We start from the raw sequence: 15,025 nt of genomic DNA, 5'->3' as shown, positions 1-15,025 counted from the left end.
AACGGAGACCTGGCTTCAAAATGGGCGGAATTGGAAACTAAACAATCCTGGCTACAATGTAATAACATTTGTAGAAGTCGTGTGGGCAGATGTCACATGATCAGGCAGAATCATAGAAATTTACAGCACAGAAGGAGGCCATTCGGCCCATCTTGTCCGTGCCAGCCGACAAAGAGCAATCCACCCAAATCCCACTTTACAGCACTTGGTCCGTAGCCTTGTAGGTTACGGCAGTTCAAGTGCATATCCAAGTACTTTTTAAACGTGATGAGGGTTTCTGCCTCTACCACCCTTTCAGGCAGTGCATTCCAGACCCCCACCATTCACTGGGTGAAAAAATGTCTCCTCAAATTCCCTGTAAACCTCCTACCAATTACTTGAAATCTATTATTGACCCTTCTGCTAAGGGAAATAGGTCCTTCCTATCCACTCTATCTCGGCCCCTCATAATTTTACACACCTCAATTAGGTCTCGCCTCAGCCTCCTGTGTTCCAAAGAAAACAACCCCAGCCTATCCAATCTTTCCTCATAACTAAAATTCCCCAGCCCAGGCAACATCCTCGGAAATCTCCTCTGCACCTTCTCTAGTGCAATCGCATCCTTCTTGTAATGTGGTGACCAGAACTGCACGCGGCACTCTAGCTGCGGCCTAACTAGTGTTTTATACAGTTGAAGCATAACCTCCCCGCTCTTATATTCTACGCCTCGGCTAATAAAGGCAAGTATCCCGTATGCCTGCTTAACCACTTTATCTACCTGTCCTGCTACCTTCAGGGATCTGTGGACATGCACTCCAAGGTCCCGCTGATCCTCTGCATTTCTCAGTGTCCTACCATTTATTGTGTATTCCAACTGAATTCCATTTGCCACTGTTCTGCCCACTAGACGAGTCCATTGATATCTTCCTGCAGTCTACAGCATTCTGTTTCATTATTAACCACACGGCCAATTTTTGTATCATCTGCAAACTTCTTAATCATACTTCCTACATTCAAATCCAAATCATTGATATATACCAGAAAAAGCAAAGGGCCCAGTACTGAGTCGGTGCAGGCTCGATGGGCCGAAATGGCCTCTATCTGCACTGTGGGGTTTCTGTGATTCTGTGAGCCCTGCGGAACCCCACTGGAAACAGCCTTCCGGTCACAAAAACACCCTTCGACCATTACCCTTTGTTTCCTGCCTCTGAGCCAATTTTGGATCCAACTTGCCACTTTGCCTTGGATCCCATGGGCTTTTACTTTCGTGACCAATCTGGCATGCGGGACCTTATCAAAAGCCTTGCTAAAATCCATATAGACTACATCAAAGGCACTACCCTCATCGACCCTCCTTGTTACCTCCTCGAAAAATTGAATTGCGTTAGTCAGACACGACCTTCCGTTAAGAAATCCATGCTGACTGTCCCTGATTAATCCGTGTCTTTCTAAATGAAGATTTCTCCTGTCCCTCAGAACTTTTTCCAATAATTTTCCCACCACCGAGGTTAGGCTGACTGGCCTGTAATTATGCGGTCTATCCCTCTCTCCCTTTTGAAAGAACGGTAGCACGTTAGCAGTCCTCCAGTGGTCGGGCACCACACCTGTAGCCAGAGAGGATTGTAAAATGATGGTGAGAGCCTGTGCTATTTGGTGTCTTACTTCTCTTAAGAGTGTGGGATAGATTTGATGCGGGCCTGGGTATTTGTCCAGTTTGAAAGATGCTACAGCCCTTAAGACTTGGTGTTTGAGCATGTTTATTTGATGTAATATTTGAATAGAAGGCAATGAAGGGTTGGGCTTGTAGTTTGTTTGTGTGGGAGGCAGAGCAGCAAGAAGAGGTGGAGGGGGGGTGGGGGGTTGCGGGAGGAGTAAAATTTGTAAATGTAAATTGAGTGTTGAATACTTGTATGAATGCGTAGAAGAGAAAAAAATGGGCGACAGCTTTAAGTAAAGAGAAAGCCAGCTAGCATATGCCTACGGCCATACTAGTCTGAATGCGCCCGATCTCGTCTGATCTCGGAAGCTAAGCAGAGTCAGGCCTGGTTAGTACTTGGATGGGAGACCGCCTGGGAATACCGGGTGCAGTAGGCTTTTGCTGCCGCCACAGGCTGCTCAACGTTTTGCACACACACGCGCACACACTGCTCTTAATCAATCAACATCCTTTTTGCTGCTCTCTCTCTCTCTCTCTCTGTCTCTCTCTCTCGCTTTCCTTTGACCATTTCTTCGCTGCACATTCTCCTGCTGCTACACAAATGCAAGGGGCTCCAGACACAGGGCCGAAATAAGCAGAAGAAGAAAATAAGATAGCCAAAATACACACACTGGCGGAGGGCCACCAGGACACAGCAGCAGAGAGGAGAGACAAGGTGCATAGAAAACTCGGAGGGACAAACAGCAACAGAACAAAGAAGAATGTAGAAAGAGCAGCAGTTAAATTCAGGAAAAAAGCAAAGCCAACTAGCATGCTGTTGAAATGCATGTGTGTTAATGCGAGGAGCGTTACAAATAAGATTGACGAGTTGCAGGCGCAAGTTGCCACATGGGGTTATGCAATAGTAGCCATAACGGAGACCTGGCTTCAAAATGGGCGGAATTGGAAACTAAACAATCCTGGCTACAATGTAATAACATTTGTAGAAGTCGTGTGGGCAGATGTCACATGATCAGGCAGAATCATAGAAATTTACAGCACAGAAGGAGGCCATTCGGCCCATCTTGTCCGTGCCAGCCGACAAAGAGCAATCCACCCAAATCCCACTTTACAGCACTTGGTCCGTAGCCTTGTAGGTTACGGCAGTTCAAGTGCATATCCAAGTACTTTTTAAACGTGATGAGGGTTTCTGCCTCTACCACCCTTTCAGGCAGTGCATTCCAGACCCCCACCATTCACTGGGTGAAAAAATGTCTCCTCAAATTCCCTGTAAACCTCCTACCAATTACTTGAAATCTATTATTGACCCTTCTGCTAAGGGAAATAGGTCCTTCCTATCCACTCTATCTCGGCCCCTCATAATTTTACACACCTCAATTAGGTCTCGCCTCAGCCTCCTGTGTTCCAAAGAAAACAACCCCAGCCTATCCAATCTTTCCTCATAACTAAAATTCCCCAGCCCAGGCAACATCCTCGGAAATCTCCTCTGCACCTTCTCTAGTGCAATCGCATCCTTCTTGTAATGTGGTGACCAGAACTGCACGCGGCACTCTAGCTGCGGCCTAACTAGTGTTTTATACAGTTGAAGCATAACCTCCCCGCTCTTATATTCTACGCCTCGGCTAATAAAGGCAAGTATCCCGTATGCCTGCTTAACCACTTTATCTACCTGTCCTGCTACCTTCAGGGATCTGTGGACATGCACTCCAAGGTCCCGCTGATCCTCTGCATTTCTCAGTGTCCTACCATTTATTGTGTATTCCAACTGAATTCCATTTGCCACTGTTCTGCCCACTAGACGAGTCCATTGATATCTTCCTGCAGTCTACAGCATTCTGTTTCATTATTAACCACACGGCCAATTTTTGTATCATCTGCAAACTTCTTAATCATACTTCCTACATTCAAATCCAAATCATTGATATATACCAGAAAAAGCAAAGGGCCCAGTACTGAGTCGGTGCAGGCTCGATGGGCCGAAATGGCCTCTATCTGCACTGTGGGGTTTCTGTGATTCTGTGAGCCCTGCGGAACCCCACTGGAAACAGCCTTCCGGTCACAAAAACACCCTTCGACCATTACCCTTTGTTTCCTGCCTCTGAGCCAATTTTGGATCCAACTTGCCACTTTGCCTTGGATCCCATGGGCTTTTACTTTCGTGACCAATCTGGCATGCGGGACCTTATCAAAAGCCTTGCTAAAATCCATATAGACTACATCAAAGGCACTACCCTCATCGACCCTCCTTGTTACCTCCTCGAAAAATTGAATTGCGTTAGTCAGACACGACCTTCCGTTAAGAAATCCATGCTGACTGTCCCTGATTAATCCGTGTCTTTCTAAATGAAGATTTCTCCTGTCCCTCAGAACTTTTTCCAATCATTTTCCCACCACCGAGGTTAGGCTGACTGGCCTGTAATTATGCGGTCTATCCCTCTCTCCCTTTTGAAAGAGCGGTAGCACGTTAGCAGTCCTCCAGTGGTCGGGCACCACACCTGTAGCCAGAGAGGATTGTAAAATGATGGTGAGAGCCTGTGCTATTTGGTGTCTTACATCTCTTAAGAGTGTGGGATAGATTTGATGCGGGCCTGGGTATTTGTCCAGTTTGAAAGATGCTACAGCCCTTAAGACTTGGTGTTTGAGCATGTTTATTTGATGTAATATTTGAATAGAAGGCAATGAAGGGTTGGGCTTGTAGTTTGTTTGTGTGGGAGGCAGAGCAGCAAGAAGAGGTGGAGGGGGGGTGGGGGGTTGCGGGAGGAGTAAAATTTGTAAATGTAAATTGAGTGTTGAATACTTGTATGAATGCGTAGAAGAGAAAAAAATGGGCGACAGCTTTAAGTAAAGAGAAAGCCAGCTAGCATATGCCTACGGCCATACTAGTCTGAATGCGCCCGATCTCGTCTGATCTCGGAAGCTAAGCAGAGTCAGGCCTGGTTAGTACTTGGATGGGAGACTGCCTGGGAATACCAGGTGCAGTAGGCTTTTGCTGCCGCCACAGGCTGCTCAACGTTTTGCACACACACGCGCACACACTGCTCTTAATCAATCAACATCCTTTTTGCTGCTCTCTCTCTCTCTCTCTCTTGCTTTCCTTTGACCATTTCTTCGCTGCACATTCTCCTGCTGCTACACAAATGCAAGGGGCTCCAGACACAGGGCCGAAATAAGCAGAAGAAGAAAATAAGATAGCCAAAATACACACACTGGCGGAGGGCCACCAGGACACAGCAGCAGAGAGGAGAGACAAGGTGCATAGAAAACTCGGAGGGACAAACAGCAACAGAACAAAGAAGAATGTCGAAAGAGCAGCAGTTAAATTCAGGAAAAAAGCAAAGCCAACTAGCATGCTGTTGAAATGCATGTGTGTTAATGCGAGGAGCGTTACAAATAAGATTGACGAGTTGCAGGCGCAAGTTGCCACATGGGGTTATGCAATAGTAGCTATAACGGAGACCTGGCTTCAAAATGGGCGGAATTGGAAACTAAACAATCCTGGCTACAATGTAATAACATTTGTAGAAGTCGTGTGGGCAGATGTCACATGATCAGGCAGAATCATAGAAATTTACAGCACAGAAGGAGGCCATTCGGCCCATCTTGTCCGTGCCAGCCGACAAAGAGCAATCCACCCAAATCCCACTTTACAGCACTTGGTCCGTAGCCTTGTAGGTTACGGCAGTTCAAGTGCATATCCAAGTACTTTTTAAACGTGATGAGGGTTTCTGCCTCTACCACCCTTTCAGGCAGTGCATTCCAGACCCCCACCATTCACTGGGTGAAAAAATGTCTCCTCAAATTCCCTGTAAACCTCCTACCAATTACTTGAAATCTATTATTGACCCTTCTGCTAAGGGAAATAGGTCCTTCCTATCCACTCTATCTCGGCCCCTCATAATTTTACACACCTCAATTAGGTCTCGCCTCAGCCTCCTGTGTTCCAAAGAAAACAACCCCAGCCTATCCAATCTTTCCTCATAACTAAAATTCCCCAGCCCAGGCAACATCCTCGGAAATCTCCTCTGCACCTTCTCTAGTGCAATCGCATCCTTCTTGTAATGTGGTGACCAGAACTGCACGCGGCACTCTAGCTGCGGCCTAACTAGTGTTTTATACAGTTGAAGCATAACCTCCCCGCTCTTATATTCTACGCCTCGGCTAATAAAGGCAAGTATCCCGTATGCCTGCTTAACCACTTTATCTACCTGTCCTGCTACCTTCAGGGATCTGTGGACATGCACTCCAAGGTCCCGCTGATCCTCTGCATTTCTCAGTGTCCTACCATTTATTGTGTATTCCAACTGAATTCCATTTGCCACTGTTCTGCCCACTAGACGAGTCCATTGATATCTTCCTGCAGTCTACAGCATTCTGTTTCATTATTAACCACACGGCCAATTTTTGTATCATCTGCAAACTTCTTAATCATACTTCCTACATTCAAATCCAAATCATTGATATATACCAGAAAAAGCAAAGGGCCCAGTACTGAGTCGGTGCAGGCTCGATGGGCCGAAATGGCCTCTATCTGCACTGTGGGGTTTCTGTGATTCTGTGAGCCCTGCGGAACCCCACTGGAAACAGCCTTCCGGTCACAAAAACACCCTTCGACCATTACCCTTTGTTTCCTGCCTCTGAGCCAATTTTGGATCCAACTTGCCACTTTGCCTTGGATCCCATGGGCTTTTACTTTCGTGACCAATCTGGCATGCGGGACCTTATCAAAAGCCTTGCTAAAATCCATATAGACTACATCAAAGGCACTACCCTCATCGACCCTCCTTGTTACCTCCTCGAAAAATTGAATTGCGTTAGTCAGACACGACCTTCCGTTAAGAAATCCATGCTGACTGTCCCTGATTAATCCGTGTCTTTCTAAATGAAGATTTCTCCTGTCCCTCAGAACTTTTTCCAATAATTTTCCCACCACCGAGGTTAGGCTGACTGGCCTGTAATTATGCGGTCTATCCCTCTCTCCCTTTTGAAAGAGCGGTAGCACGTTAGCAGTCCTCCAGTGGTCGGGCACCACATCTGTAGCCAGAGAGGATTGTAAAATGATGGTGAGAGCCTGTGCTATTTGGTGTCTTACTTCTCTTAAGAGTGTGGGATAGATTTGATGCGGGCCTGGGTATTTGTCCAGTTTGAAAGATGCTACAGCCCTTAAGACTTGGTGTTTGAGCATGTTTATTTGATGTAATATTTGAATAGAAGGCAATGAAGGGTTGGGCTTGTAGTTTGTTTGTGTGGGAGGCAGAGCAGCAAGAAGAGGTGGAGGGGGGGTGGGGGGTTGCGGGAGGAGTAAAATTTGTAAATGTAAATTGAGTGTTGAATACTTGTATGAATGCGTAGAAGAGAAAAAAATGGGCGACAGCTTTAAGTAAAGAGAAAGCCAGCCAGCATATGCCTACGGCCATACTAGTCTGAATGCGCCCGATCTCGTCTGATCTCGGAAGCTAAGCAGAGTCAGGCCTGGTTAGTACTTGGATGGGAGACCGCCTGGGAATACCAGGTGCAGTAGGCTTTTGCTGCCGCCACAGGCTGCTCAACGTTTTGCACACACACGCGCACACACTGCTCTTAATCAATCAACATCCTTTTTGCTGCTCTCTCTCTCTCTCTCTCTCTCTCGCTTTCCTTTGACCATTTCTTCGCTGCACATTCTCCTGCTGCTACACAAATGCAAGGGGCTCCAGACACAGGGCCGAAATAAGCAGAAGAAGAAAATAAGATAGCCAAAATACACACACTGGCGGAGGGCCACCAGGACACAGCAGCAGAGAGGAGAGACAAGGTGCATAGAAAACTCGGAGGGACAAACAGCAACAGAACAAAGAAGAATGTCGAAAGAGCAGCAGTTAAATTCAGGAAAAAAGCAAAGCCAACTAGCATGCTGTTGAAATGCATGTGTGTTAATGCGAGGAGCGTTACAAATAAGATTGACGAGTTGCAGGCGCAAGTTGCCACATGGGGTTATGCAATAGTAGCCATAACGGAGACCTGGCTTCAAAATGGGCGGAATTGGAAACTAAACAATCCTGGCTACAATGTAATAACATTTGTAGAAGTCGTGTGGGCAGATGTCACATGATCAGGCAGAATCATAGAAATTTACAGCACAGAAGGAGGCCATTCGGCCCATCTTGTCCGTGCCAGCCGACAAAGAGCAATCCACCCAAATCCCACTTTACAGCACTTGGTCCGTAGCCTTGTAGGTTACGGCAGTTCAAGTGCATATCCAAGTACTTTTTAAACGTGATGAGGATTTCTGCCTCTACCACCCTTTCAGGCAGTGCATTCCAGACCCCCACCATTCACTGGGTGAAAAAATGTCTCCTCAAATTCCCTGTAAACCTCCTACCAATTACTTGAAATCTATTATTGACCCTTCTGCTAAGGGAAATAGGTCCTTCCTATCCACTCTATCTCGGCCCCTCATAATTTTACACACCTCAATTAGGTCTCGCCTCAGCCTCCTGTGTTCCAAAGAAAACAACCCCAGCCTATCCAATCTTTCCTCATAACTAAAATTCCCCAGCCCAGGCAACATCCTCGGAAATCTCCTCTGCACCTTCTCTAGTGCAATCGCATCCTTCTTGTAATGTGGTGACCAGAACTGCACGCGGCACTCTAGCTGCGGCCTAACTAGTGTTTTATACAGTTGAAGCATAACCTCCCCGCTCTTATATTCTACGCCTCGGCTAATAAAGGCAAGTATCCCGTATGCCTGCTTAACCACTTTATCTACCTGTCCTGCTACCTTCAGGGATCTGTGGACATGCACTCCAAGGTCCCGCTGATCCTCTGCATTTCTCAGTGTCCTACCATTTATTGTGTATTCCAACTGAATTCCATTTGCCACTGTTCTGCCCACTAGACGAGTCCATTGATATCTTCCTGCAGTCTACAGCATTCTGTTTCATTATTAACCACACGGCCAATTTTTGTATCATCTGCAAACTTCTTAATCATACTTCCTACATTCAAATCCAAATCATTGATATATACCAGAAAAAGCAAAGGGTCCAGTACTGAGTCGGTGCAGGCTCGATGGGCCGAAATGGCCTCTATCTGCACTGTGGGGTTTCTGTGATTCTGTGAGCCCTGCGGAACCCCACTGGAAACAGCCTTCCGGTCACAAAAACACCCTTCGACCATTACCCTTTGTTTCCTGCCTCTGAGCCAATTTTGGATCCAACTTGCCACTTTGCCTTGGATCCCATGGGCTTTTACTTTCGTGACCAATCTGGCATGCGGGACCTTATCAAAAGCCTTGCTAAAATCCATATAGACTACATCAAAGGCACTACCCTCATCGACCCTCCTTGTTACCTCCTCGAAAAATTGAATTGCGTTAGTCAGACACGACCTTCCGTTAAGAAATCCATGCTGACTGTCCCTGATTAATCCGTGTCTTTCTAAATGAAGATTTCTCCTGTCCCTCAGAACTTTTTCCAATAATTTTCCCACCACCGAGGTTAGGCTGACTGGCCTGTAATTATGCGGTCTATCCCTCTCTCCCTTTTGAAAGAACGGTAGCACGTTAGCAGTCCTCCAGTGGTCGGGCACCACACCTGTAGCCAGAGAGGATTGTAAAATGATGGTGAGAGCCTGTGCTATTTGGTGTCTTACTTCTCTTAAGAGTGTGGGATAGATTTGATGCGGGCCTGGGTATTTGTCCAGTTTGAAAGATGCTACAGCCCTTAAGACTTGGTGTTTGAGCATGTTTATTTGATGTAATATTTGAATAGAAGGCAATGAAGGGTTGGGCTTGTAGTTTGTTTGTGTGGGAGGCAGAGCAGCAAGAAGAGGTGGAGGGGGGGTGGGGGGTTGCGGGAGGAGTAAAATTTGTAAATGTAAATTGAGTGTTGAATACTTGTATGAATGCGTAGAAGAGAAAAAAATGGGCGACAGCTTTAAGTAAAGAGAAAGCCAGCTAGCATATGCGTACGGCCATACTAGTCTGAATGCGCCCGATCTCGTCTGATCTCGGAAGCCTAAGCAGAGTCAGGCCTGGTTAGTACTTGGATGGGAGACTGCCTGGGAATACCAGGTGCAGTAGGCTTTTGCTGCCGCCACAGGCTGCTCAACGTTTTGCACACACACGCGCACACACTGCTCTTAATCAATCAACATCCTTTTTGCTGCTCTCTCTCTCTCTCTCTCTCGCTTTCCTTTGACCATTTCTTCGCTGCACATTCTCCTGCTGCTACACAAATGCAAGGGGCTCCAGACACAGGGCCGAAATAAGCAGAAGAAGAAAATAAGATAGCCAAAATACACACACTGGCGGAGGGCCACCAGGACACAGCAGCAGAGAGGAGAGACAAGGTGCATAGAAAACTCGGAGGGACAAACAGCAACAGAACAAAGAAGAATGTAGAAAGAGCAGCAGTTAAATTCAGGAAAAAAGCAAAGCCAACTAGCATGCTGTTGAAATGCATGTGTGTTAATGCGAGGAGCGTTACAAATAAGATTGACGAGTTGCAGGCGCAAGTTGCCACATGGGGTTATGCAATAGTAGCCATAACGGAGACCTGGCTTCAAAATGGGCGGAATTGGAAACTAAACAATCCTGGCTACAATGTAATAACATTTGTAGAAGTCGTGTGGGCAGATGTCACATGATCAGGCAGAATCATAGAAATTTACAGCACAGAAGGAGGCCATTCGGCCCATCTTGTCCGTGCCAGCCGACAAAGAGCAATCCACCCAAATCCCACTTTACAGCACTTGGTCCGTAGCCTTGTAGGTTACGGCAGTTCAAGTGCATATCCAAGTACTTTTTAAACGTGATGAGGGTTTCTGCCTCTACCACCCTTTCAGGCAGTGCATTCCAGACCCCCACCATTCACTGGGTGAAAAAATGTCTCCTCAAATTCCCTGTAAACCTCCTACCAATTACTTGAAATCTATTATTGACCCTTCTGCTAAGGGAAATAGGTCCTTCCTATCCACTCTATCTCGGCCCCTCATAATTTTACACACCTCAATTAGGTCTCGCCTCAGCCTCCTGTGTTCCAAAGAAAACAACCCCAGCCTATCCAATCTTTCCTCATAACTAAAATTCCCCAGCCCAGGCAACATCCTCGGAAATCTCCTCTGCACCTTCTCTAGTGCAATCGCATCCTTCTTGTAATGTGGTGACCAGAACTGCACGCGGCACTCTAGCTGCGGCCTAACTAGTGTTTTATACAGTTGAAGCATAACCTCCCCGCTCTTATATTCTACGCCTCGGCTAATAAAGGCAAGTATCCCGTATGCCTGCTTAACCACTTTATCTACCTGTCCTGCTACCTTCAGGGATCTGTGGACATGCACTCCAAGGTCCCGCTGATCCTCTGCATTTCTCAGTGTCCTACCATTTATTGTGTATTCCAACTGAATTCCATTTGCCACTGTTCTGCCCACTAGACGAGTCCATTGATATCTTCCTGCAGTCTACAGCATTCTGTTTCATTATTAACCACACGGCCAATTTTTGTATCATCTGCAAACTTCTTAATCATACTTCCTACATTCAAATCCAAATCATTGATATATACCAGAAAAAGCAAAGGGCCCAGTACTGAGTCGGTGCAGGCTCGATGGGCCGAAATGGCCTCTATCTGCACTGTGGGGTTTCTGTGATTCTGTGAGCCCTGCGGAACCCCACTGGAAACAGCCTTCCGGTCACAAAAACACCCTTCGACCATTACCCTTTGTTTCCTGCCTCTGAGCCAATTTTGGATCCAACTTGCCACTTTGCCTTGGATCCCATGGGCTTTTACTTTCGTGACCAATCTGGCATGCGGGACCTTATCAAAAGCCTTGCTAAAATCCATATAGACTACATCAAAGGCACTACCCTCATCGACCCTCCTTGTTACCTCCTCGAAAAATTGAATTGCGTTAGTCAGACACGACCTTCCGTTAAGAAATCCATGCTGACTGTCCCTGATTAATCCGTGTCTTTCTAAATGAAGATTTCTCCTGTCCCTCAGAACTTTTTCCAATAATTTTCCCACCACCGAGGTTAGGCTGACTGGCCTGTAATTATGCGGTCTATCCCTCTCTCCCTTTTGAAAGAACGGTAGCACGTTAGCAGTCCTCCAGTGGTCGGGCACCACACCTGTAGCCAGAGAGGATTGTAAAATGATGGTGAGAGCCTGTGCTATTTGGTGTCTTACTTCCCTTAAGAGTGTGGGATAGATTTGATGCGGGCCTGGGTATTTGTCCAGTTTGAAAGATGCTACAGCCCTTAAGACTTGGTGTTTGAGCATGTTTATTTGATGTAATATTTGAATAGAAGGCAATGAAGGGTTGGGCTTGTAGTTTGTTTGTGTGGGAGGCAGAGCAGCAAGAAGAGGTGGAGGGGGGGTGGGGGGTTGCGGGAGGAGTAAAATTTGTAAATGTAAATTGAGTGTTGAATACTTGTATGAATGCGTAGAAGAGAAAAAAATGGGCGACAGCTTTAAGTAAAGAGAAAGCCAGCCAGCATATGCCTACGGCCATACTAGTCTGAATGCGCCCGATCTCGTCTGATCTCGGAAGCTAAGCAGAGTCAGGCCTGGTTAGTACTTGGATGGGAGACTGCCTGGGAATACCAGGTGCAGTAGGCTTTTGCTGCCGCCACAGGCTGCTCAACGTTTTGCACACACACGCGCACACACTGCTCTTAATCAATCAACATCCTTTTTGCTGCTCTCTCTCTCTCTCTCTCTCTCTCGCTTTCCTTTGACCATTTCTTCGCTGCACATTCTCCTGCTGCTACACAAATGCAAGGGGCTCCAGACACAGGGCCGAAATAAGCAGAAGAAGAAAATAAGATAGCCAAAATACACACACTGGCGGAGGGCCACCAGGACACAGCAGCAGAGAGGAGAGACAAGGTGCATAGAAAACTCGGAGGGACAAACAGCAACAGAACAAAGAAGAATGTCGAAAGAGCAGCAGTTAAATTCAGGAAAAAAGCAAAGCCAACTAGCATGCTGTTGAAATGCATGTGTGTTAATGCGAGGAGCGTTACAAATAAGATTGACGAGTTGCAGGCGCAAGTTGCCACATGGGGTTATGCAATAGTAGCCATAACGGAGACCTGGCTTCAAAATGGGCGGAATTGGAAACTAAACAATCCTGGCTACAATGTAATAACATTTGTAGAAGTCGTGTGGGCAGATGTCACATGATCAGGCAGAATCATAGAAATTTACAGCACAGAAGGAGGCCATTCGGCCCATCTTGTCCGTGCCAGCCGACAAAGAGCAATCCACCCAAATCCCACTTTACAGCACTTGGTCCGTAGCCTTGTAGGTTACGGCAGTTCAAGTGCATATCCAAGTACTTTTTAAACGTGATGAGGGTTTCTGCCTCTACCACCCTTTCAGGCAGTGCATTCCAGACCCCCACCATTCACTGGGTGAAAAAATGTCTCCTCAAATTCCCTGTAAACCTCCTACCAATTACTTGAAATCTATTATTGACCCTTCTGCTAAGGGAAATAGGTCCTTCCTATCCACTCTATCTCGGCCCCTCATAATTTTACACACCTCAATTAGGTCTCGCCTCAGCCTCCTGTGTTCCAAAGAAAACAACCCCAGCCTATCCAATCTTTCCTCATAACTAAAATTCCCCAGCCCAGGCAACATCCTCGGAAATCTCCTCTGCACCTTCTCTAGTGCAATCGCATCCTTCTTGTAATGTGGTGACCAGAACTGCACGCGGCACTCTAGCTGCGGCCTAACTAGTGTTTTATACAGTTGAAGCATAACCTCCCCGCTCTTATATTCTACGCCTCGGCTAATAAAGGCAAGTATCCCGTATGCCTGCTTAACCACTTTATCTACCTGTCCTGCTACCTTCAGGGATCTGTGGACATGCACTCCAAGGTCCCGCTGATCCTCTGCATTTCTCAGTGTCCTACCATTTATTGTGTATTCCAACTGAATTCCATTTGCCACTGTTCTGCCCACTAGACGAGTCCATTGATATCTTCCTGCAGTCTACAGCATTCTGTTTCATTATTAACCACACGGCCAATTTTTGTATCATCTGCAAACTTCTTAATCATACTTCCTACATTCAAATCCAAATCATTGATATATACCAGAAAAAGCAAAGGGCCCAGTACTGAGTCGGTGCAGGCTCGATGGGCCGAAATGGCCTCTATCTGCACTGTGGGGTTTCTGTGATTCTGTGAGCCCTGCGGAACCCCACTGGAAACAGCCTTCCGGTCACAAAAACACCCTTCGACCATTACCCTTTGTTTCCTGCCTCTGAGCCAATTTTGGATCCAACTTGCCACTTTGCCTTGGATCCCATGGGCTTTTACTTTCGTGACCAATCTGGCATGCGGGACCTTATCAAAAGCCTTGCTAAAATCCATATAGACTACATCAAAGGCACTACCCTCATCGACCCTCCTTGTTACCTCCTCGAAAAATTGAATTGCGTTAGTCAGACACGACCTTCCGTTAAGAAATCCATGCTGACTGTCCCTGATTAATCCGTGTCTTTCTAAATGAAGATTTCTCCTGTCCCTCAGAACTTTTTCCAATAATTTTCCCACCACCGAGGTTAGGCTGACTGGCCTGTAATTATGCGGTCTATCCCTCTCTCCCTTTTGAAAGAGCGGTAGCACGTTAGCAGTCCTCCAGTGGTCGGGCACCACACCTGTAGCCAGAGAGGATTGTAAAATGATGGTGAGAGCCTGTGCTATTTGGTGTCTTACTTCTCTTAAGAGTGTGGGATAGATTTGATGCGGGCCTGGGTATTTGTCCAGTTTGAAAGATGCTACAGCCCTTAAGACTTGGTGTTTGAGCATGTTTATTTGATGTAATATTTGAATAGAAGGCAATGAAGGGTTGGGCTTGTAGTTTGTTTGTGTGGGAGGCAGAGCAGCAAGAAGAGGTGGAGGGGGGGTGGGGGGTTGCGGGAGGAGTAAAATTTGTAAATGTAAATTGAGTGTTGAATACTTGTATGAATGCGTAGAAGAGAAAAAAATGGGCGACAGCTTTAAGTAAAGAGAAAGCCAGCTAGCATATGCCTACGGCCATACTAGTCTGAATGCGCCCGATCTCGTCTGATCTCGGAAGCTAAGCAGAGTCAGGCCTGGTTAGTACTTGGATGGGAGACTGCCTGGGAATACCAGGTGCAGTAGGCTTTTGCTGCCGCCACAGGCTGCTCAACGTTTTGCACACACACGCGCACACACTGCTCTTAATCAATCAACATCCTTTTTGCTGCTCTCTCTCTCTCTCTCGCTTTCCTTTGACCATTTCTTCGCTGCACATTCTCCTGCTGCTACACAAATGCAAGGGGCTCCAGACACAGGGCCAAAATAAGCAGAAGAAGAAAATAAGATAGCCAAAATACACACACTGGCGGAGGGCCACCAGGACACAGCAGCAGAGA

The 15,025-nt window shown here is 46.6% G+C and overlaps 5 non-coding genes and 1 pseudogene across 5 annotated transcripts; all 6 read left to right on the top strand.

Annotated features, from left to right (window-relative positions):
• Window positions 1-1,954: 1,954 nt before the first annotated feature.
• Window positions 1,955-2,073, top strand: LOC147104017 (5S ribosomal RNA). The gene has a single exon (XR_015072585.1). It is a non-coding gene; the product is annotated as a 5S ribosomal RNA (ribosomal RNA).
• Window positions 2,074-4,502: 2,429 nt separating this feature from the next.
• LOC147104016 (5S ribosomal RNA) lies at window positions 4,503-4,621 on the top strand. Its single transcript, XR_015072699.1, has one exon. It is a non-coding gene; the product is annotated as a 5S ribosomal RNA (ribosomal RNA).
• Window positions 4,622-7,038: 2,417 nt separating this feature from the next.
• LOC147104015 (5S ribosomal RNA) lies at window positions 7,039-7,157 on the top strand. The gene has a single exon (XR_015072443.1). It is a non-coding gene; the product is annotated as a 5S ribosomal RNA (ribosomal RNA).
• A 2,421-nt stretch (window positions 7,158-9,578) lies between these two features.
• On the top strand, window positions 9,579-9,698 carry LOC147104014 (5S ribosomal RNA; annotated as a pseudogene).
• Window positions 9,699-12,115: 2,417 nt separating this feature from the next.
• Window positions 12,116-12,234, top strand: LOC147104013 (5S ribosomal RNA). The gene has a single exon (XR_015072698.1). It is a non-coding gene; the product is annotated as a 5S ribosomal RNA (ribosomal RNA).
• Window positions 12,235-14,655: 2,421 nt separating this feature from the next.
• On the top strand, window positions 14,656-14,774 carry LOC147104012 (5S ribosomal RNA). Its single transcript, XR_015072697.1, has one exon. It is a non-coding gene; the product is annotated as a 5S ribosomal RNA (ribosomal RNA).
• The last annotated feature ends 251 nt before the right edge of the window (window positions 14,775-15,025 follow it).

Source organism: Somniosus microcephalus, chromosome 19, assembly GCF_052327205.1.
Source record: "Somniosus microcephalus isolate GS21.2 chromosome 19, FLI_Smic_1.0, whole genome shotgun sequence".
In the NCBI taxonomy this organism is placed as follows: domain Eukaryota; kingdom Metazoa; phylum Chordata; class Chondrichthyes; order Squaliformes; family Somniosidae; genus Somniosus; species Somniosus microcephalus.
The sequence above is the reverse complement of the archived record's forward strand: the minus strand, read 5'-3'. Positions and strand labels throughout refer to the sequence as shown.